General features: G+C 33.6%; 1 protein-coding gene across 1 annotated transcript in view; it reads left to right on the forward strand.

Moving 5' to 3' along the window:
• Nucleotides 1-556: 556 nt before the first annotated feature.
• The window catches only part of LOC126837911 (uncharacterized), a 29,487-nt gene continuing 5,698 nt past the window's right edge, over nt 557-24,345 (forward strand). Inside the window, exon 1 of the mRNA XM_050571894.1 lies at nt 557-735. The gene's annotated coding sequence lies outside the window, so the exon portion shown is untranslated. The remainder of the gene's footprint in view (nt 736-24,345) is intronic.

The following is a 24,345-nucleotide window of genomic DNA, read 5'->3' on the forward strand; positions in this document are numbered from 1 at the left end:
AATGTAATAAAAAATAGTGACGGCCATGATTGCTAGTCAATACCGCGTAGAAAAATTGCTCCGGATTTGGAAAAAGAAGTATCTATTCTTGTTAATTTCTCATTATAACTGATAACAATGTAACATCTTCCAAGACTGGGGCAAATGCGGAAAGATAAGAAAATGTTGTTATCTAGCAATCGTGCCTGTATATTTACTATTTAGCCATGGCCACGACCTTGGCGAATTGGTAAGTCTTTATCAAAAGTCGCACGAGTCCTTTGCCCGCGGCCTCTCTCCGGTTGCGTCGTGTCATCGAGTTAAGGGTTTACAGTTTAGTGTTTACATGATCGGCTTTTGGCGCGAGTATTGCCTAAATTTACGTTGTACTTGCAAGTATATGGTAGTAGTTGCCGTTGTACTAAGTGGCGAGTAGTTACTGGTTAGTATTCCTACAATCGCGTTCAACCGGCGGCCGACCGACCGATTCGTCACAACACCGTCGCCATCGCCCCACCACCGTCCGGCAAGCAACACAACAAAACGTCCACAACGACGGCGGCCGATAAACCCGCGTGCCGCCGCAGTCTGTGCTGTGCGGAATCGTCGAGCGGGTCGCGTACGTTTGCGGTACAAACACAGTCGACCGTTACCGGCATCGCCGCCGTCGCGTCGCATTTGTCGTTTATCCAGTGTCCTCTCATGATACAGAACTATTAGCAATAATTTTTAAGTCAAACGAATCGTCGCGCAAAGGTTTGTGCTGATCTAATAGTATTATATTAGTGTAGAAATAGAGTAATGATTATTGGTTGAAATAATCGGTTGCGCTGTGCGAGAGGCCCCCGGTGGCGTTTGGCGCAGCCGACCTCAACCGTGTCCAATCTTATCGGCAGCTTCCTCCGCCGCCGCTTTCTCGCGAAAATCATAATGCGGTCAATCGATTCGACGAGCTGCGTTAAAGGTCGACGGAATCCGTACGATTACACTTGAGTACGATCGACGGACGCAAAAATGTAAAACTTTAACCATAGGATGATGCGAATTTTCGTTGGATGCCGTTTAACCGTCCTTGCAGAACACGATGGCCAAACGTTCTGTCGGTACCACGTTTGTTGTTGTTGTCGTTTGCTCCAAAAAAAACTTGCAAAACGCTTTCGGTCGATCTGTTCGTTATCAGTCGATTCGAGTGGTTTGTGTTGTTGGGATGATATTGTCGATTGTATGGGATTATAGGTGTTAAAGTTGTGATAATGTAAACATTTTTAATATAATCTTTTTTATATATATAAAAAAAAAAAAAAAGGTTGCATAATAAGAATAAAAATCATCCGTGATATCAAAACGAGTATTTGCGTAACCAATGGCGGGAATAACGCGTTTTATTTTCGTCGGTGGTTCCTAAACGAGGTAAACGACAACATCAACAACAACAAAGATCCTACTACTGTTATCTCCTTCGCGTTGCGCCGTAGGGTCCCGTCCGACCTCTGCCGACGAGCCGCCCGTGTACGACTATCCCACACGTGTTCGGATACAGCGGTCTTGCCGACGGTCCTTAACCTTAATGGTTAACAGGTTAGAATTTCCAAAAGTAAAGAAGAAAAAATATCTATTGTAATACAAAATAATAATACCCATATATTTACGCGCATACGTTTTCTACAGAAGAAGGGACTCGTTGAAACCGCCCCATACATTTTTTAAGTAATAAAAAAAGAAAAGGTAAATAAATAATAAGACATCTGTTTCGACCAAAATCGACCCTTACTTGGGCCAGCACACTTTTTGCCTAAACTACATAACATGTAGTTAACTTATATCGTGTTTGGGATTATACTTTCAATATATTATTTACATATTAATTTAAATCGATTACGTATAATGTATGTTATATTCAAGTAAATTGTTTCCATATCTCAAATAGGCTCAAATTACAGATATTATACATCTATAAACTCGATTGCTGACTGCCATGTTGGCCAGCAAACCAAGTAAGATCGCAATTTTGCGGGATTAGACCTTTATCTCATACGTTATACGTACGTTTTCTGTGATAATAAATCATTTTAGGGATAATTTTCAGTGACAGTAAATATTTTTTACTGTTATTAAATTGTCGTTATAATTAATTTATTCGTCGTGTGTAAGACCCAAGTATCACAAAAATGGCTCCGTTCATTCTGTGTCTTAAACTAACAACTGGTTAACATTTTTAATTGCTGACTCTAATTTTTTAATGGAATAATATACTATAGTTTTCTACTAAAATAAATTATTCTGTTATAGTAATTTTGTATGAATACTCTTTAATTTTAATTACCAATTATTTTAGATAATATAAGCAATAATAATAGTATTATAATTTAATGTTAAACATTCTCGTCGACAGTTTCTTGGTCATAAACCGTAACTCATAACTTATGGCTAGGTATGAAAAATATATCTTGAAACCACTGAAGGCCGAAATTAGACATTTGAACCTTAATTTCTAGCATTGTACTTTATATGCATTTACTTAGCGGATTTTGATTATTGTAAAATTAAGAAATTAATTAGAATACAAATTTAAGTTTGATTGGAACAAAAAAAAAATCCGCGAGTTACTAAAATGTATTTTTTTCGTTCCTCAAAACTAACAAATGTTAAACATGAGAGAAGGGTAAGTCTCTCCGTGCTCGTCATAATGACCGAAACCGGTTGCCCTTTCGCATAGGTAATTATATTAAATCCCATGCGTTTAACTTGATCCTACGCCCTATTTCGAAAAAGTAGATTTTGATTTTTGACGTTATTAGTCAACTAAATACAATGTCCTATTATACAAAACAATGGAACCAGTTTTTAATATTGTTCATTGTGATTATGGATAGACGTAGGTGGACACAGCACCACGTTTTGGATCGATCCGTTTCGATGAGTAACACTTCCCTGTGTATACTTGCACAACACTATTATTATGTATGCATATACACGGATTTAATGACTCGGGACGAACAACTCGGTTCGGCCGGTGCTATATATACAATATACATAGAAGTATTATTATCGTATACTTGCAAAGCGTCCGTTGATTTTTATGCTTTTATACTGTTTACGTTGTACCAAATAAAAATAAAAAAAATGCCAACGTTCTGTGTTTATGTGAATAGGTTTCTTCGAAATCGGTCAGCTCGATGTAATAACACCGAGGATAAGATTATAAAAAGTAATGTTTCCACTTTTTATTGACCATTGAACGATATTAAGAAACAAACCCCGTCGTCTTATCGGTTCGTTCATATTTCTTCTGTATAAAAAAAAAAAATATATATATATATATATATATATATTATAAAAATGTCTATTGGAAACAACTCGACCGATGGCCGTAGTAAAGTTTTTCACAGCTTTGCTATGCCTGACGGATATCATCGACCCAACTTTCCTTTTTCACCCTCGTTTCGCTTACGGCTTAGCATAAAAAATAAAAAAAACATACCGAAACGACCGTGTTAACATTCCGCCCCGTCGACTCGGAACTCATTTTTTTAATTCATGTTTTCATCTTCCGCCACAACTTTCCCTATGAATATAATATTATATAAAACGCAACACTTAAGACGAGAGCTGCACATAAATAACGCCGCAACGCGGTGGTCTCGTGTGTTTTAGGATAAATGAAAAAAACAATACCCAAATTTTTACAGTACAAATACTTTTACGATATCATAACGAATAAAAAAAAAAAAATAGATTTTACATTAAAAAAAAAAACGAGAGTACTTAATCGCTTCATGCAATAAGGGCCTCGATCCTTAACATTAAACGTTTGGAAAAATGAAAAAACCGTTTGATATGTTTCAAAATGCATAAACATATAAAGGCTTTATCAAAGTTAATAGATATTAAACAGTACAATTACATTCTGTAAAACAATATTATTATTTTCAAATTATTTTTCTTCAAAAAATCGGTGAAAAATTGAAAAAAAAAATACATATAGAAAAGGGTTTCATTGGCGAATATAATAAATAACCGTATACTTGTTTTTGAAAAAATGGCCCTTGTAACCGTTTTGGTTCTAACTACTTTAATATGAAGGGCATCAGGGAAGGGTAGTAGCCCTTAGGTGACAGTTGTTTAGAAGGACAAAAACAAAGTTAGTTTGCGTGTACAAATTTATGTGTCAACCGTTTTTAAGGTGCTAAATTAGCCCAAACGATTCCTTGTTTCCGCCAAATGCATATCTATATTCGATAATAATGCCAATGTACTTTTTAAATGGTACCATCAACTCAAAGTCGAAAAAATTGACAAATACCATCCTTCTCCTGTGTCCTTCATGTTATGTTTTGATGGGATTATAAAAAAAAACCCTACCCAGTTTTTACATTTGCACTTACTCTATTAAACCTATATTTTTGGGTAAATATCGAACATTTTCTGGGATTAAACAAAAAAAAAAACCGATGGGTGTTTTTTAATTTTTTTCTGCCAATTCTGTGACAAATGTTGTTAAAGTGAAATGTATCGTGTACATAATTAAAAATCCCATTAATATAATTTTAATGTCGTTCAATATAATTTTGCTTAAAAGACAAGTTCAACTATTCTATAAATTTTGAGTTGTGGCTAACTACGCTTATAGACAAATCATAGATTTTTGTTGCTCTAAATCTTTTCTTTCTGGGTTACTGTGTGAATGAAAAAATACAACACAAACGACTATTTTATGTTTTATGGAAATGTTTTGTTATTTATTTAGCGTGCACTCGTTCTAATTGGGTAAGGTTAAGGAGAGTAAGCCGGTTTCACACAATAGTCGTTCTTGGCCCTCCCCCATTGAAAACCTCATCGACAACAATGCTACTAGGTATGGCGTGCAATAATTTTCGGTTACCTTATGGGACTATTTTTCTCGGTTTAGGTTGTAATTTTACCCGTGTGTTACCTTCGCCTGTGTATGGTGGCCTCTTGTCAATTGTATATTGGTTCTCTTTCAACACTACAATACACAACCCGACATGTATAGAATAGCTTCTTCTACTGCTCTCGGGTCTTTTTTTTAATATTGTTATCCGAAGTCCATAATACACGCGTTCACAGAACTAAACCACTTTAAACATTCTGTACGCCTTTACTGCAGCTCATGTGTAGTTTTTCGTTTTGATTAAAATCCAGTGAATAATTATTATTACTCACAAAATGATCAGACATTTTGCCGATTACACGTGAACTTACTGTTCACGGTTTTTAACACCATCATAACATGCCCATAAATTCTGATAATCTATTCTGAAAAGTTTCAAATTACTTCTCGTCTAGACAGGTGTGTTAATTGGCTAATATCGTAAAAACTAATTCACTTTGTGCAAGTTTTCTCGATAGTAGTCGCCATATTTGGCGTTGAGTAATCCATAGCATAAGCAAAGTTTAGAGTACACAGTATATTACCTGGTTATTTAATACAACTTATGCCAAAAGACTGCCTGGTTCGCGGTATTTAATTAGCCGGGAGTACTAGTATATGTTGAATACAAATTTCCATTATAGACTTGCAACCCAAGTCCCCCAACCGACGACAATATATTTTTGCTTTGTATAAAGTGATATCTAATTATTAATTTTACACTGAAAAACTCAATTATTTATTACTTTAAAGATGAAAACATTTTTAGCGAGGTCGTCTAGCTCAAAAACACACGGGTTCAGCGACAGCGAGAGGAAATTTATTAAAAATTACTTAACGACGTAAAATATTAAAAAAACCGTTTCATTGTCTGAAAATAATGTATTTTTTTTAAGTAGGTACCTATTACGATGCAATATTCACGTTTCTATTCGACTATATAGAATATTGACCAAAATAAAGTGACCGCTCAACTTTAACGTCAAAAGAAGTATTATTATGTCGATGACAGTTAATTTGGTCAAGGAGGTACTGAATAGGTGAAACATCAGAGTTTCTTATGTTTAAATTTAAAAACAAGTTAAATAGTTGTTTGTGTTTTGGTATTACCGTGAGCGGTGCTGTGTTCCCCACAAATCTATATTTTACAAATTTAATATAAATTAGGAACACCTCTATGAATAAAATGTTATCATATTCTGTAGTGTAGACACATATTTTATTGCTGTCTATTAATACACGTCATAGAACACAGTCCGGTTACAGATTTAATCAAGCAGAACGGACGCTGATTACAAATTACACAGAAAGTATGCCTTTCATAAATTTAACAGCCTCATTTTGTTTATATCTTGAAGTGACCATAGTGATTTATTTTATTCTACAATTTCACTGATTACATCCGTACATCCGACTCAAACCATTATTACTGCATTTAATAATAATTAATAAATATTAAATATTATAATAATTTTTAATGATTTACAGAAAAGCTTTAAAATCACTCTATGTGCTTTCTTTTCAGATTTTCCTTTAATCAAAATTCCAACTTATTCCATAAAGTCATACAGCATTTATTATTGTTTAATACTAGCCCATCTCTAAGTGAATACCCAGTCGATAATTAGGGGAAAATATCGAAGTAGTTTTTCATTTTATTAAATGTTTTACATTGTAATCAAATCTCCTTTATTTTTTTTTATCAAATTATTACTTCATTTTTCATAGTTAACAAAAAAATAAAACACTAATTTAGTAGTTGATATTTGCATTTGTAGATAAGTGATGTAGATGACCTCGGCCTATAACAGTTATAAGTAATATTAATAATCAGTGTGTTGTTTTTGTTGGTCCAACCCTAACATAGTTTTCTAATTACCCAGTTTTAGCTTTTTTAATAGTTCATTGTTTCACGGGCTTTAGAGGAGAGGGAGCGAGAGACTTGATATTCAAAAAAACTTAAAACTTGAAGTGTTGTAAAAAAAATCTTATATTTTTATATTTTACTGTTCTTAGCGAAAGAGTTGTTGACTATGACCAATATTTAACAATTCTTATTCAAACTTATAGTTGAGCGCACCTAGTCAAAATTCACAATTTTTCACATGTAAAAAAACACATAAGGGGCCAACCCCAATCTGTTTTTTGCTCGAAAACATGCATTATGGGACGAACCACGTAAAGGAATTATAAAAAAAATTAACTTGTGAACAAGTAAACGTGATCAACATATTATTTTGTTAAAAAATAAACTTTTCATTAAAAACTAGAATACCGGTTAAAAAAAAATTCAGTATCCTACAGTAGGACTTGGAGCTGTTATATTTGACGATATATTTTCCATTTATATATTCTAATAAAAACCGTGATAATGGTTATCGCTATTTGTCTAAATAAATATTACTCGACTTATTGAACGCTGCCAATTTGTACAGCTGATAGGGCACAAGATTTTAAGAGGCTGCAAAGTGCGCGCAGGTAAACCCAGTTATTACCGTTGATTACAAATGTTGATACGGTTTTGCTACGTCTATACTGTTCCGGATATAGACAATTATACATTTTCCAATTTCCTAGCCAACGCGAACGGCCTGCCAAATGACGCAATTGCAGATTTCCCCTCTAACCCGCTGCAGTCGTCGCCAATCGCAGTATCGAATTGGTTATTCACCCTACGTCTACAATTTCTGTTTTTTTTTTATTTCTATTATGCAACATTGCCGGTTGTTTGTGCCCGAACGCGTTTGAGACATTTTTCAAAACCTATTCGGATTATTTTTTGGTTTACCAGTCGTGATTTGAATATTCCATTACCTATGAACAACATGTAATATTAGCTGGATATAATGGTATCGTTTGGTAACAGGCTACTCTTTCCTCGGATCACACCGGACAAGTTTAATGGTCGATAATGATAATACAACATTGAGAAGAGCACACCTCCCTAGATCGTTAAAATCTAAAGAGAGATTTCGGATTACGTTTAAACTATGTATGTGTGGTTTGGCTTAACAACAAGCGTTATACCTAATGTCTTTTTTTTTTTTTTTACTTAATCACTAAATAACATAATATTGCAATTGTTATTATTGCCCTAAGCGCGTATAATGCATGATGTACAAATAAACAACGGATTGGTGAAATATTATACTTGGGGGAGTCATAACACAAATCGGAGCGAATAAATCGATTTTAAGTACCTGCTATGGGAACTATTTAAGCGGATTTTAGTTGCTTATGTAGTATAATAATTAATAATAATATAATGATAATTGATCATAATATATTATGCGTGACTAATGTTATTTCCAAAAAATACGACGAAAAATACCGGCAACGAGAATATTGCATTACTTTTTATACAATGTTGTTTACACTCAACAGTTAAATTACAAGACCTTTAACGGATTTTAATTGAAGTGATAATAACCGAGTGTACAGTGCCTTAAAAAAAAATTGTAATCATACGATATTTTTTTTAATTTAACCTTTCCATCCGCTTTTGTTATATAATTTATATGTTTGTTTTTGACAGATATTAAAAAAAATCTTTCAAATCACCCTTAAGAATATGTTGAAAAAAGGTTAGTAATAATTATATTTGTACTTTGACACGCTATAAGTATTTAAAAATATAATAGTAACATTTTAGGTATGCCTTTTATAACCATACAGAGCCTAGGGAAATAATTTGCTCCCTCCGTAGTTTTCCCCTTTGCATACAATATTTTGATTTTAAGGTCTGATCATACACAACGGAACTTTTTTTCTGAGGATAAAAATGTGATAAATATTTATTTAAAAAAAATATGACGTTTGCGAAGATTAACAAATGAAAAGAAAACTGCGATGAGAGGATCAGAGCATTAAGGTCTTGGAATTTACTTTGAGTTATTGACTTATGCTATTATCTCTCAAGTAGAATACCTCAAAGCTTTCTAAGTATTTGTTGATGGTCCTGGGAAATCCTGGGAATCCAACCACATTCTCAGAATTCAAAAACGATAAGGGTTCTTCAGAACTGTTTGATTCTAAATTCCTATTTAAAATTTATGGACACAATCTTTGTGTTTTCCGCGAAACACGGTTTTATTAAAAAAAAAAAAACCGTACTTTTCTAATATTATCAAATCTGTGTCCATTCGAAAATCGTGTAAAAAATACCTTTGGAGTTATTAAATTTTGATCCGTTATTGCAAGTATAGCGCGCCGTTGTTGTGCTCGTGTATTCTTAGAAAAATCAAAATAAATCTGCGTTCATAATGCCAGATTGTCTGTCGGCGGTATTGTGGTTTATTCGAAAATTCCCGAGAGAAAAATCTAGTGGTTGGTCTCGCTAAAGCCGCAGCTGACGTCGGTTCACATGTACAAAACTACATAAAATAATACAAATTGATGTGTCGACCCAACTCGTATGCGTTAATGACGAATACTCGGCGGGTCATTTTTCGTTGTTATGTACTTGTCAACCCCACTTCATTCGGAAAAAAACCTTTTGTTTCTCAATTCATTTCCCTCTTGCCCCGGTACTGCTGCTACTCGTTTTCGGCCCTGTTCACTGTTTAGTTCGTAACGGGAACACACGACGTTTGATTATCATTAAAGCGCCAAGGCCACTTACAAATCATGTGTAATTGACCATTTCCTCTTGGCCGGTGCTCAAAGACACGGCAACGCCTGTATTTCTCTATAGTAAACAAGAGATGTTTTATGATAATAGAAATCTCCGTGTATGTCATTAAAATAGAAACAAGTCCTTCCGAATTATTACTTATACGAGAAGACGTATATATATATATATTATATATTTATATATATATTGTTATCATAGTGTTACGCCTATCCAGTGGCTATTTGTTATTAGATTTAGTTAAATCTTGAACGTCCATTTTTCCATTCTTAGGCTTATGGTCTTGTGCATAGACATAGGCGCCGTGACATGTATAATTATAATATTTCAAAATGTTTAATTATCTGCGATACAATAAACTGCCTAGAAACCCTTTTCTTGAAAACAATTTTAATGGATTTGTACCTATAGAATGATTGTTGTTTCAGTTGAGTTGTGGCAAGGACAAAAACTGCGTTGGACATTCTGCTTTAGTTCTTAAGGTTTTTTTTTTATTTTTCTAACGAATTGTGGATTTTAAAATAAATCTTCGACTAACATTATTTGTTGTGCAATCGTCAAATACAAATTTTACTGTTTGATTGACATCTTTGTCCGCCAATGAGTCTACAAGAATTTTGATCATGGTCGGACGGAATGTTATGAAATTAATGTGAAGAATATTTCCAAGTACCCTAATCATGAAACTAGTAACAGCACTTACGTCGGGGACCGTAAGATCGTTTTAGATTACAATTTTATATTCTTTGGTGTATTAGAATAATTATTAAATTTCTATAATTAATAATATATGTTTTGTAAGGAAAAACAAAATAAGAACGCAATACTTAATATTAACACATTGATAGAGTAAATTAAATTTAACTTATTACACCGTAATTTAATCAGTTCAAATGTCCTTTTGTTGAAAATGTTTACAGCGGCTTTGTAGACTGATCAATAATATTGGAAAGCGTCGTGTAGATAATATTCTGGTTATTTTTACTCTAGTGGATCGCGCCACGCACAAAATATTAACAAATTTTATTATGTACTTTTTTTTTTTTTTTACACACTAGTTGGGCAGAATTATGTCCGTATTGATGAGTATACTATAAAAAAATTAACGTTGTTTATGATAACTAATTAATTTTTTCTCTGATGCATTCACTAGTCATTTTCAGAGCTCTCGGAACATGATCAAACGGCCGCACCGAGATAGTTATAGTGCAATATAATTTTTCATCGTGAAAAGACTGCGGTGGAAATTGTTAGAATTTTCCACCGTCCGGAATCATTTTTTAGTACTTAGGCTCATAGCTCTAGATTAAAACACGCATCAAAGCTAAAAAAGTATTTTTTAATCGCCGTCATTATTATTATTATTATTGTTTTCTACGTATATTTTTTTAATTTTCATTTCTCTGCGCAAGAAGTAATTTCAGAAGTACTAAATCGGTACTCTCTCTTGAGCGTACCGATACAGAGCGGCGGAGTAACTTGAATTTGGACTTTCGGAGTGTTGCGACGTTGTCGGAAATACAATGATAATAATAATAATATATATATATATATATATATATAAATCGACAGTAGCGATTTCATCGGATAAGAACGGTAGTAGAGAAATGGATCGGAACGAATTGTATTTTTTCCACGTCGTACACGGATTATTAAGCTCACCGTGTTGGCAGTGCACAAAATGCAACGTCGCAGGGGTACTCCCTCGCCAGTTTTTATTGTACTTAACGTATATTATATATATATTGTGCTCTCTTATTCTCCTAATATTGCCCGCCGGCTGCTGATGAACAGCAATCTATTATTTTGCCGTCCATCTGTGCTGCGGGTGCCGCAGGAAACGCACGAGCCAACAGCAATGCCAACCCTCCCCCACCTTTTGCTGAACCGGTTCCGGCATCGCGAGTTTCGCATAGATATGATGTCTACATTATGTTGTGTTATACATTTTGTGTACCCGTGTGTATACAAGAACGACAACACGTCCTCGACCTCAAACGCGGCCCAACGCCCACCGTGTTTAGCACCGGAAATCAAAATACATCTATCATCTAACCGTAAACTCTTAAATAAAAAAAGAATCCAAGAAACATAAACACCGACTTGTACTGTTCATAACTGATAACGATTAACATATTTTGAAAAAGCTAAATTTGACTAACGTTTGATAATTTTCACTCTCTATACACTAATGTAAAAAAAAAAACATCGATGGTCGTAATAAATAATAATTTAGTTTTATTGCTGTTATTTTATATATTATGATCCGTGAATTAAAAAGTAGATAAAACACGGGTACACAAAAACATGTATGTTTAATCTATGGTCATTCTGTTTCCCTCTTCAAAATCTACAAAGTCTTGGCAACGCATAAAAAATCTTTCAGTAGAACGGAACATATCTACTTACATTTGCTTTTGTTTGTTATCTCATTCCTAAAATATTTCCATGACCGCCAAAAAGTATTGCTAGGTCCGTCCGGTAGGTGAGATAAGTAAGCGTAGAATAATTCATTGTTATCATTAGTACGTGGGTATGTAAAGTTTCTATTCGTCTGGACTCGAAATAATTAGGTTACAAACCAATTGTTTAACGTTATTCGAAAGTAACCGACGGTACAATCGGTTCAAAAAACAATATTTAATACAATACGTTAATTTGGCCCATCGACAAACTGTCTAAAAACAACAACTTATGGCCATATTGTTGTGTAATTCTGCGAATATACTATTCGTCAAACAACAACTAGTGAAATATTAAATTAATTACCTGTATTTAACGCGTTTCCGTTCAATAAACTGTGTAAACATAATGACAAAATTTTTAAAAAAATGATCAAGGAAAGGAAGTAATTTGGTTATCGCGCTGGTGTACAATGTACAATGTAGGTACAGCCCATTAATACTAATATACAGTCGTACGCTTAATATGCTGCTATGTGCAGTGATAGTAAGTTTTTAAACTGAACCCTTATGTTTTATATTCATGTGTCGTCAAACGTTTCCGTCGCGTGTTGACAATGGTGTTATTGTCAATTACTAATCAGATATTATGATTTCTAATGGTGCAGTGAATTAATAACTCTTGTTTTGTTAATATAAAAAAAAAATATGAATTACAATATTATACTCACTACTTATTTCACTTCATCATTAAAGATATAAATACTAATGATCAAACTTTTGTTTTTAAAAATATTTTCACTCGACTCATTAGTTCTCGTTACTTTATAATTTAGTACAAGTTCAACTCTTTTATGAAAAAGTCTTCTGTATTTTATCTATTGGGCACTTTTATATAAAATTTTAAGACCGCATATATACCTAACCGGTCTCGCTGGTTAGATATTTGTAAAATGGGTTGATCTGACGCGATGGAAAAGCAAACTTAAGAGCTGGAATTATTGCACAAAATGATATTGGTTAAGCTTACCGACTAAAGCCTTTTATAGAAGAGGTGTTATTGATGCGATAACATAATTCTTAAAAAATATTTTTTCCGTTCTCAATATTCGAAATACTTTTCTCTCAATTGTCTAATAAGATTTTCGTTTAGCAGATGGTTCATTTTTAGTTTTCGGTAATAACTTGTTTCCTTAGTAATTTTGTTTTTAATTTTGTTTTTTACAGAAATGATAAGTTTAATAAAACCCCTATTATTTTAACTTTGGCATTTGACATGACATTTTCTAACAGACTTTGATAATAATAAAATATATATTTTTTTAAATCTTGGCAGTTCTTTTGCCGTTCACGTTGTTGAGCAACCAAAATAGTCGTCCGTGATGTAACTTATTATGGTAGAATCAAATTTCTCCCATAACGGATTATACTATGAGATAATTGGGTTTTTTGTTGTCGCGTGGCTTAGTGTTTAGACAACAGAAAACTGAAGTAATTTTCGACCGTGTGCGCATTGCCCTTTACTTGACATTTTATAAAAAGAAAAATACTAAAAACGCCCAGAATTAGGATGACCCTTGCTAATGTGTACTTGACATTCAAACTTTTGCGCAAACATTTTGCGAAACACACTTCATGATTTTAATATTTTAAAAACAATAATGTTCAACCAACGTCGTCTCGTGATCTTGTCTTGGCCATTTAAATGGATTACCATAGATATTTACTGTCATTTTCTCTCAATAGTAGTTGTTCTACGATAATAACAGTTTCTGCTTAAGACATTTTTAATATCTGTTTTTACTAATGTTTATTATTTTATTAGTTTTTAATTTAAGTTTTGTATTTTTTTTAGGTTTAATTGGGAAATGTTATACCTTATAAGCCTGTATTATGGAAAGTTTAAGAAAAACATGTTTCAACATTTAAAAGTACAATACAATAGAAGGAATTTTGTGATACGAAAAGCGCCATTTTGATTAAAAATAACTCTTCTGTTTTTCCCTGTATCCTTCGTGTGACGAAATCTTCTATTTTTTTTTTGTCACCTTAGTGTCATGAGAATAACAAATAAGACAGGCCAGTCAAATTCCACAAATCTATATCCTTCGCCGTTTATTTATATTAAAAAATGTTTGAATATTCATTTAATTAGGGTTTTAAGTAATTACTGTCAAAAAACACTAGTTTGTATGTAACTTGAGAGTCAAATGAAGTCCAAAATACATTTTTTACTTTATGAATTGTCAGCAAACACAATTTTCAAAATTTATCGAACACATGTATTTTCCGTTAGACCAAATTAACAACGACCAAAATAACTATTTAGATTTTAGAAGTATGTCAAATATAATATTTAATTTTTTCGTTTACTATTTTGGTAAAACGTCGTTTACTATCGATAGCTGTTGCACATTACCGCGTTGATTGTCGACTTGTATACTCGTTGATAAACAAATTATCTACTTAACTCTTGGCCGCCGTTTGCAACGTACGACGGATATACATAATGTAGCGTTTTCTGTATAACGAGTACAACGTGCCTTGGAAATGTTTTTTTTTTTATCCGGTACCGCAGTAAACCGTATACACGTACAGTATATCATATACATAATAATAATATATCATCGTTATTATGGTATCGCCGACATGGTGACTGTGACGAGGATATGGCATAAACACCCGTCCGTAGCCGTGGCCGGAGAAGGACGAGCAATGATTATTAGTCTATCAACGGTCGGAGAATAATATTTCGGCTATAGTCGAATTCCAGTGTCGGCGGAATGCTTGTTGGTTGGATTCGGTTCAAAAATTAAACAAACGGCACAGCCTCTTGCCGAGAAAACGCCGGAAAACCGTTTTTTTATTATTATTTTTTTGCCTTGTCTGATTGGCCACGAGGGACACATACACAGCATCCGAATCGTTTCCCGGTTGACGTCTGCAGGCCGTTGTGACTTTTCACTTGATCAGCAACACTAACGACCGTGTCAAACTCCCACGTGTGATAACGCGCGGTTCATGAAACTTGCTGCCGTATCATTGTAGTATGTCATTGTATATTATCTTACTGTTGTGTTGCATAGTCATATGTGTGCCGTACTACATGTAATATAATATACACCAATAGGCGGCAATGAGTCACGTCTTCACTGCTTTCCAACGCTGTGCCCCGTGTAGGCCGAACGGCAACTTTAAGACGCTACGTCTCTCTCTCTTTCTCTGTAACTTATTGTGAAATCGACTACAATTGCTACTACGAATCCTGGAGCGTCACGGATTCTAGAATTTTTAATAACTTTTACAAATGTCAACATCCCAGAACGTCTAGAAATGACCTAGACAATCTTCTCTTCCGTGGAGTAAGACAGAGTTGGACGGAGATGGGTAAAAAAGATCAAAATGCCAATCGATACAAGTATAAATAAAACCAGATTGCGTTAAATTGATCGATTAACCAAATTATTATTAGATATTCCCACTGTAAATTTAATCTTCGTTTTGGAATTCGCCGAAACAAGAAAATCAATTTGGATTTAATAACAATAAAAACAAACAAGATTAATGAAAAGAACGGGTTGAGGTGTATAGTTTTAACTCGCACAAACGGATTCCTTTGTTTTGTTTCGCGAGTCTAAAATACGATTTCGGCGATTAGTCTTAAATCCTAATTAAATTCCGACAAACTTTACCACCACCCCTCGTATTTTATAGGCGTTCCTAACGGTATTGGGAATTATTGTACTGTGGCCTGAAAAAGGGATTTTTAGGTTACTCGAGCGATTTTTTTGGTCTTGGCCTAACTACCGAGTATAAAACGTTTCTAAATATCTTTTCGCGGTGGCGGTATTTTTTTTATAACCCAAAAAATGTTCAGGTAAACGAATGCATAATATATACACACATAATGAAGCTTGTTTTTAAATTGCAATTAAATCGGCTTTTTTAGGAGCTTTTAATAGGGTGATATTAAAAATGAATTTATCGCTAAATCTAAACAAATATAATTTCTACTTGCATCATAAAAAAAGAGTTACCTGCGACTCGTACCGCAGACTACCATTGCAACATAATATTTGTTCGTCATAACACTGGTAATCTCGTCTATATACTTGGTAAGTGTTGGACGCTGACCAAAAAATAGCCTTTGGCAACCGTCTGGACTTGGTTTTTGATCAACCCAACAGTAACTCGACCACCGAGACTACTTCACACAGGATAATTTCTTAAAATAAATACTCCTAAGAATTTTTCTTCTCAACTCTGTGCATAACGAAAAGCATGGTTGAACGGTATTATAGTTAATGAACACTGCAACTGCGTTTGGATATTGTATTAAATTGATTTGCATGTGGAACTTATTGGATCAAAAAACATTGCCAGTACCGAAGTTATAAAAAATTCATAAGTCTCTCTTCTGAACGAACGGAAAGACATCTCAAATTATTGTTGATTTAATAGTGCTCGTGCCGACTGTAAATTAAATATTTAACGGTTTTAATGGACGTTTAATTGCTTGGATTTCCAAGAAATATCGCCCAATTGATTTGTACCTACATTTCCGAAAACGACATCCGAACTTTACCGATAAACCGGTGTATCCTTAATAGCTGATATTAAATAGGTAAACGATTAATGAAGAGAAGTAGGAAATTTGAAATTCCTTTTACAAGGTGCGTCAAGACAGCTCAAAAGTTTTAAATTTAAAGTGCGGAACATTGACAAACATGCTTTAGACATAAGTTTTAACCATTTAATCAGTTTATAACAATTTTACTGTATATTTGAAAAATATGAATCCGCGGCGGGCACCAGTTTAAAATTATAGTTTTTAAGGGTTAACCCTTTTTTACTTATTAAAAAAAAGTTTTAGATTTTATGTTTTTATTGAGGTATCCCTTCTGAGACCAATCCGGAACAAATAGTTCTACTTTTTTATTTGTTGATATAGGTATTAAGCATTAAAAAAACTTGTTATTTTACTGGTATGTAATTTTATTTAGGTATTGAGTTGAATATAAATTGTGGAGATGAAACTTGTTCAAGACACCAGTTGAAAAAATAACGCCTGTCCATTTCAAATTGTATTATGGAAAAATTAAAGAAGTTGGCAACCAGTTTATATGAATATTAGCAAAAGGGTGTAAACATCAAGTACATACTATAAATCGATGAAACACGTAGATGTATATCGCGATTTCTACTCATCAAAGACAATCCTAAATTAGTTGTCGGCGCTCAGTATAATGGAATAGGTACAACTCGTTTCTTTGGTGCGCTTAAACCACTATGTGAATTGCTTTTTATTAAATTAGTATGTGGTTTTATGCTGTAGTTAAGTGTTTGGTATTTATTATTTTTTTATCATAAAACTTAATATCACTTGTTAAGCACTGGATTATATCTCAAGGATAACTTGCGGTCGAAAGAGATCATGACCAAAATGAAGAAATTGTCAGTGGTGTACTGTAGTTGCGCACTTACTAGTTTTCGCTCTTTTGTTTTTTGAGCTGGCTTAACAGCTCTTGGTATTTTTTTTTTTTTGTATAAAAACAAAAACCGGTTATTTAACGGGTATATATTTACACAGGACACGTTTATTGTATATTTTCTAAACATTATTGTGTAAAGTACGTGCTCAATTTAATAATGTGTCTGTTTCGGGAAAGGATTTTCAGAAAACAATGCTACGCTTCCTTAGATAGGTTTATAGACGGAAAGAATGCTCGTGGCGTTTTTCATCCCTATAAACGGTTACATAACATTATTTTACTTACACAAGTGCCCACGTATGGGTTCCGACTTTGAAGGAATTTGTTTTAGAGGTGTTCACTGAACTTAATAATATAATAATCATAAATTCGGCGGTGAATACTTTCTTGATGCTGTATCGAGTGTCAACCCTGAGGGTAACACGAATGCATATAGATAGACAGCGCGAAACCGATGCTTTTCAAAGTCCATGATCACCTCCTGCCCCCGGGGCCCCCGAAACCGATCGTCGGTTTCGTTTCCCTTTATCATAAATATCTGGTAGTAATGTTATTATAATACTTGAGAGACCTGCAATAAAAATAAGTAAATAAGTTTGTTGGTTCCAGGTCCAAGTCCCAACGGTGTAATTACAGTATTTTTTTTTTTTAAGAAGACATTAACATATCTTCATAATATAAAACGCCGCATAAAAATACAGATAGGCATAGTTGTACTTCGCTAAAATTCTTCGCTCGTCTGTAGCTATTGATTATTAAAGATTCGTTTTCTAGGTAAACCAATAATACATTTTAACACAATTTTATAGATTTATACTGAGCCTGTTTATTAATTAGCATGTGGTGTAAATTAATCACAGTGAGAAGAGGGGGTTATGTTGTATAAAAATCTCGGACGATTGCTGCAGAGAAGAAAATAAAACAATTAAATTTTGTTTCTTATGAAAACCCGTGTAAAAAGTGCAAATGATTACCTCCTGTTCGAAGCGGCTGAATAATAGTTGACAAGACTGGCACGTGATATCCATCTGTTTTGTACTTGCGTGCCAGAGTCTGGGAGTTAATTTTTTTGTTTCTACATAAATAGAAACGGTCATGATATGCCAATATATTACAGGTTTATAACGAATCCGTTTAAAATCAGAGTGTCGCGTGTTGTACAGAATACCAGATCAGAGTCCAAGTGTGGTTTTGTTGTCAAAGAACATGGGGGGGGGAGGGTTACACAAATTCTGACGGTGTGATCTGTAGCCTTTTTGTTTTCGAAGTAATCTAGGGAAAAAGTTATATTCGGCGTTACAAACGTTGATTTTTTTGAAAATAAGCGAGAGAAATATTATTATAATTATTATTCTTTGAAAAGAAAAAAGAGCACCCCTCCGGTTCGTTGAGATTGCCGTCCCTTTGGCTCTGTTTTAGTATGATGTGACGGCCGGCAATGTATTACACTCGTAATGAACCAAAAATAAAAAAAAATACAGACTATTCATCTACATTTAAAATGAAACCCGTAAACATTACTTTTATTTTATTTAGGTACTCGCCTACTGCCATTACTCATCGTTTTTTTTTTATCTCAATTGGTGTGCGTGTATAGTATTCAAAATATATTCCACTAAAAAATTAACATAAAACCCCATTGTAAAATTACGTTCGCGGGATGACCTAATGATTTCAGTGATACGGCAGAACTATTGTTACCGAATAAATAAATCCCCCCTCCCCCCACGGGACTTAACCCCTAGAAGGAGAATATAACTTGTTAAAAGCCAAACCACCGTCAAAAGTTCGATGAAATTAACAGATAGATCGGCCATTATTATCATTACTTTGTTGAGCTTGCTATTGAGGAAACATTTTTTTTATAACTTCCTTTCTGTTATAGTATTAGCAACCTACATATAGCTTCTCAAGCTTTTCTGTGTGATGAGTATTTCCAGTTATTCATCGCGTAGCGCAATCGTCTAAAATATTTGAAACTTATTAGATGAACGTATGATAATATTTATTGCTACAAGTATTAATACACGCCTCGAAGTATGATTTTCATCTTCAATTTTTATCGTTTAGAGTTCAAACAACTCACAGCAAGTCAATTATATTTGTTTCGAGTTTTTTTTTTTATAATTTATTGTGATTTAACCTAACTGAAAATTGTAGGCGAGCTGGTTGGCCTTGTCAAGGCCGGTTCACATTTTGTTTGATGTGATTGACCTAAAACACATATCATTTGTCCGCGTGATTCACATACAATTGCATATTGTTAAATTTGTTTAATGACATTCGAATTGTTGTATTTACCTCTACCCACTGCTCTGCTTGTTGAAATTTATTTTTCCCTAGATCCGAGTATACCACCCAATTGATGAACATTACTACACTTTAATGGCCCTGTTCGATATTTTCTCAATTCGCTCTATGCGACGTCGTACACGACGTGTTCCTTATTATTGTTGACTCTCGTCGTTGTGTGTTTAATAATTGGACTGCAAAACAAATGTTTAATTTTCTGTTGTTTGCTAAACGTCATTTCGTTGTGTGCAAATGTAATAAATGACGCGCTTGTAGTGGGTCATTTATTATGTTGCCAACACACGAGTCTGTTTGGCAACGTTTTCCCAGCAACGTTTGTTCATGCTATTTTTCGGCTTGTATGGCCGCCGGCGGAATAACACTATGCCGAAAGAAAAGTAACGTTTACAAAGAAAAACATTTAGCTTCAAAGTGACATTTTACCAGAACCCTATCGGTCGTCCCGTATCCGATTACGTCCACACCCGGCGCACTATGCATCGTTTGACCTACCCAACACCTTAGTTTTTTCGGTATAGTATTTACAGTTGCAGTGCTGCTTAGCGCTATAAGTTATACCTGATACACCGGTGTAATTTTCGTTTTCAATTCTATCTCTTGTGGTGCCTTGGCTATGATGTTTGTCTGATTGAAAAAGTATATAACGTTTGGCTTACATAATAACACGGGCTTCCTTTGCCGGAGATGTTGGGAAAATCCTATATTTTATACATAGTTATATGTGTAAGTTTTAGTTTTTTTCACAAAACTATCAACTTTTGAAACTTATATGAATTTTCAAAATACGAGTGGCCAATTTAAAACGGATCGCTGCTTATTTTGATATAATTTATAGTAAATCTATTTAAATTTTTATACTTTCCAAGTTGAACAGTTTGAGCAATCGTAGTGCGATTTTCATTATCAGCGATTAGTATGCTGTTGACTGTAAATTTATGGTGAAAATCGCTTTGCCGATGTTCTTTAGATCAATATGTCGTTCATTGGCATGGTGTTTTTTCACGTGCCAAACGTTTTATATATGGATACATATTATGTATACTGTGTTCTCTTCGCGGACGATGACTTGCGCTGGAAACATAAAACGGTTATTTTTATTTCTTTATACAAAAAAAAAAACCGTATGGTCGTGTTTTTATTGATCCCCACAAAGCATAGGATAAAACGACTGCACGTTTTGTCGTTTAGACCTTTAAAACTCAAAAAAATATTAATACTTCATTAAAAAAACAATACCCTAAATAATCGAAATTACGGGTGGTGTACATTTAATATGCAGAAATATGTGTGTTTTCTTTTTTTTAAACTTTTATTTTACAGAGAAAAAAAGTATAACTATTTACTATTAACAAAAAATAAAATAGTAATAATAACTTAAAAACAATTTAAAATGAAAATTAAATCTTGAAATAATTTGTCCAATTGATTATTATTTGTAAATAGTTCTTGTTATTGGTTTTCCGAAAATAATATGATACATGCATTATGTACATGGTTATGGTGAATTATGCGATTAATATTTATTTTACCTATGTACTTACTTTCCAATAATTAAAATGTAAAGATAATTGATATAATAAGTGATACTCGTAGTTATTGCATTTTCGTCACTACCGATGAGCAAATAATAATTTGTATTATGTGACGTGTATTCAATTAAAACGGTTTAATATGTTTGTACAGCCGACATAAAAACGACATTTGTGTTAAAATTTTGGAATGGTCACCACCAACAATGTTCTCTTATTTAGTACACGTTTTATGCATGTTAAAAATAATTTTAAAAACTTTTAAAACTCGAGATAATTTTATTTTTTACAAAAATATCTAAACATTATACATGATTTGTTGTAGGATACACAACTTTTAAGCGTTTGAGTTTCGACATTCTAAAAATGATATCACTTTATCCAACCGGTGTTTTGTATAATATTTGAACGTTAATATTATAACGTTTTCGATTGTTAAAAAACGATACAATACCTTAGATATTTTTTTCGATAAACGTCCTTGGCCTTGTTATCTACCTTTTCTTTTTTTTGATTCATATGATTTATAAGTTATCCGTCGGTGAGAAGACGACTTCGGGTTGTTGTGGCGGTGAGATTTTGTTTACAAGCAAAATCGGTGCATTCGCCATAGTTGCACTACTGTGTATTGTGTTTCTTGTATTATTAGCGACTATTTCACGATGAAAGAAAATTAATTCCGTTTATGAGTTTTTATCGCCGCCGTCGTTTCGATGTCGCTGAAAATTGTAAATCACATACATTATTATATATTGCTACATATTTCTACTTTTTTTTTATGTATACCTATATATACTTGTATAGGTTCTTTCCACGAGAGTTTATATTGTGTCTGGGTCGTCGTCCCCGTATTGGCCGAGGTGTAGTAATATAATATAACGGAAGCCAGAAAAATTTAATAAAAATTGGGTTACATCTATCAGTTACTCTGCTATACATTTTTCAATGTATTAGTATACCTTCTCCTTTTTTTTCGTTTATCACTTACTGCCGGTGTTGTTGTTATTGTTTTATTATTATCCAATTATTCAACTACATAGCTCGTCGTTATCGGCGTTACAGAAAAAACTACTATTTATTATTACCATTATTAATTATGTGTTTTTTAACCAGTATAATAGTAATTTTTTGTATTGACCATCGGCGTGCGTCCACGCTGGATTTAACATAATTATATTTTAGGCGATATCCTATAATTTTGTACCCTACAATGTGTAGACTTTCTAAAACCATTGAATTAACGCGAGCTGACCGTGATCCGTCATAAACGAACGTTGACGTGTGGGCTAGTAAGTATACTCCAAGAGAATATTGTTACACCTTAGTATTATTCAAAGAGTTGGGCGTAGGCGATTTTGTCACAAAAATGAAGTATAAAAGTATTAAGTTTCAATCAAATTTTAAACTAGTTACAAAATAACCACGAGTAATTTCATATTTTTTCTGGACCATTAATATTAAAAATCACAACTTTTAAAAACGGTTACACATTTGGTTCCTTGAAAAAACAATTTTAGACTTAGTCAAAGTAACTATTTGGGGTAGGATTTTCCCTTGGAGACATGTTAGTACTCTCTCATTTAAATAATTAAATGGGCATTGAGGTCAACGATAAATTATTTTCTTTTTCAAAGAATTTATACGCTGTCCTATGAGATTGTGTCTAATCCTGACCTGTTTAAGTTGTTTCCCAAACCCAAGTTTTTCGAAAAATACCAAACGTTCGCTGAGCTTCAAAAAAACACCCATTGAATTTGTGGTTTTTTACTAGCTCTGCCATGAGCCTGTGCATATCTCGCTGGTTATATTATTAGGAATTTCCCTGTAGTGATCAGCTGACGTTTTAGTACAGGGAACGCACCCTTATACGACCGATGTTCGTACAACCGATTGCTAGAATGGAATTACATTTTTTATCTTTGATATTTTCTGGTCTTGTTCCCTTCGCCGTTGGACGATATTGACTCATTTCTGAGCGGTGTAAGCAAAAAATAGACGCGGAATTATTATCCCACCAGACGACCCCGTGCTCTTCATAATAACATACCTCGTCCCCAGCACCCCAAATACCGATTCTACAGCCGGCATGTATAACATTGTTGGGCAATGCCCTAGGGCAGTTGCCTTAGCAACAACTCCCCTATTCAACAGGGTGACCGTCGTCGTCCCTCGTTTTTGTACGATTGACCGTGAAAATCACAAAAAAACACGTTATGAATCAGCTGTTGTACGATCCGCAATATCTACATAGCACTCCTGACACTTTAAAAGAATTGTTAACCGTTCCTTGTGATGCACATTAATATGATGTCAGAACAATCCAATAAAGTAGTAATACAATTGTGTAAATAAATTGTTGTTTTTTTGAAAACAATAATATGTATTATTATTATTATTATTTTCTTACGTTCGATTAAGTAATGAAATATACAAAATACAGACCATAAATGTATGATATTAATAATGACCTGAGACTTAAAAAGTTAATGAATGGCGATAACACGGCCTTATATATCGGGCTTATCTAGAATATAGAATACAAGTACCAATTACAAGTACAAATATTAATTTATTAGCTTATTATGGATTGAAAATAAAGTTATATTTCATGACATCGTTTATCACCAAGAGGTTAATTGTTGGATCATTTCTCAACAATAATCAATAATGACTGCGTGAAGTGATTAGATTAGTACGAATTTAATAGAACTAATTCATGTTAGGTAATTCTGAATTTGTATGATTTGAAGAAAAATTAGAGAGAACAGATTGACATGATTTTATTGGGCACATTGGAAGAAGGAAGGTATGAGAGACGAAAGTAGAACAAGACGATGTGTAGAGAAATAGTAAAGGATAAAAAAGTGTGCAGGGAAAACATTAGGGGGGGGGGGGCGATCCCATTGGTTATTTGTATAGAAAAACATAAAGAAGAATGATTCAACTTAAATTTGATCGGCGCTACTAAACATATTTGCTTGGCGGCTATTTATAAAAATGCTTTTTCAAGGGTTCTCTTTTTACGCTGTAGTAGGTTTCCGTGCAAATGTGGTTGTACGGTTTGTAACTAAAAACCAAATAAATTATCGTCAGCGGTGTAATTAACTAT

This window comes from Adelges cooleyi, unplaced genomic scaffold (assembly GCF_023614345.1).
Source record: "Adelges cooleyi isolate 19-005CV unplaced genomic scaffold, UGA_ACOO_1.1 ACOO_flye_CR_arks_rails_tigmint_CR_PRNA_30, whole genome shotgun sequence".
Classification (NCBI taxonomy): domain Eukaryota; kingdom Metazoa; phylum Arthropoda; class Insecta; order Hemiptera; family Adelgidae; genus Adelges; species Adelges cooleyi.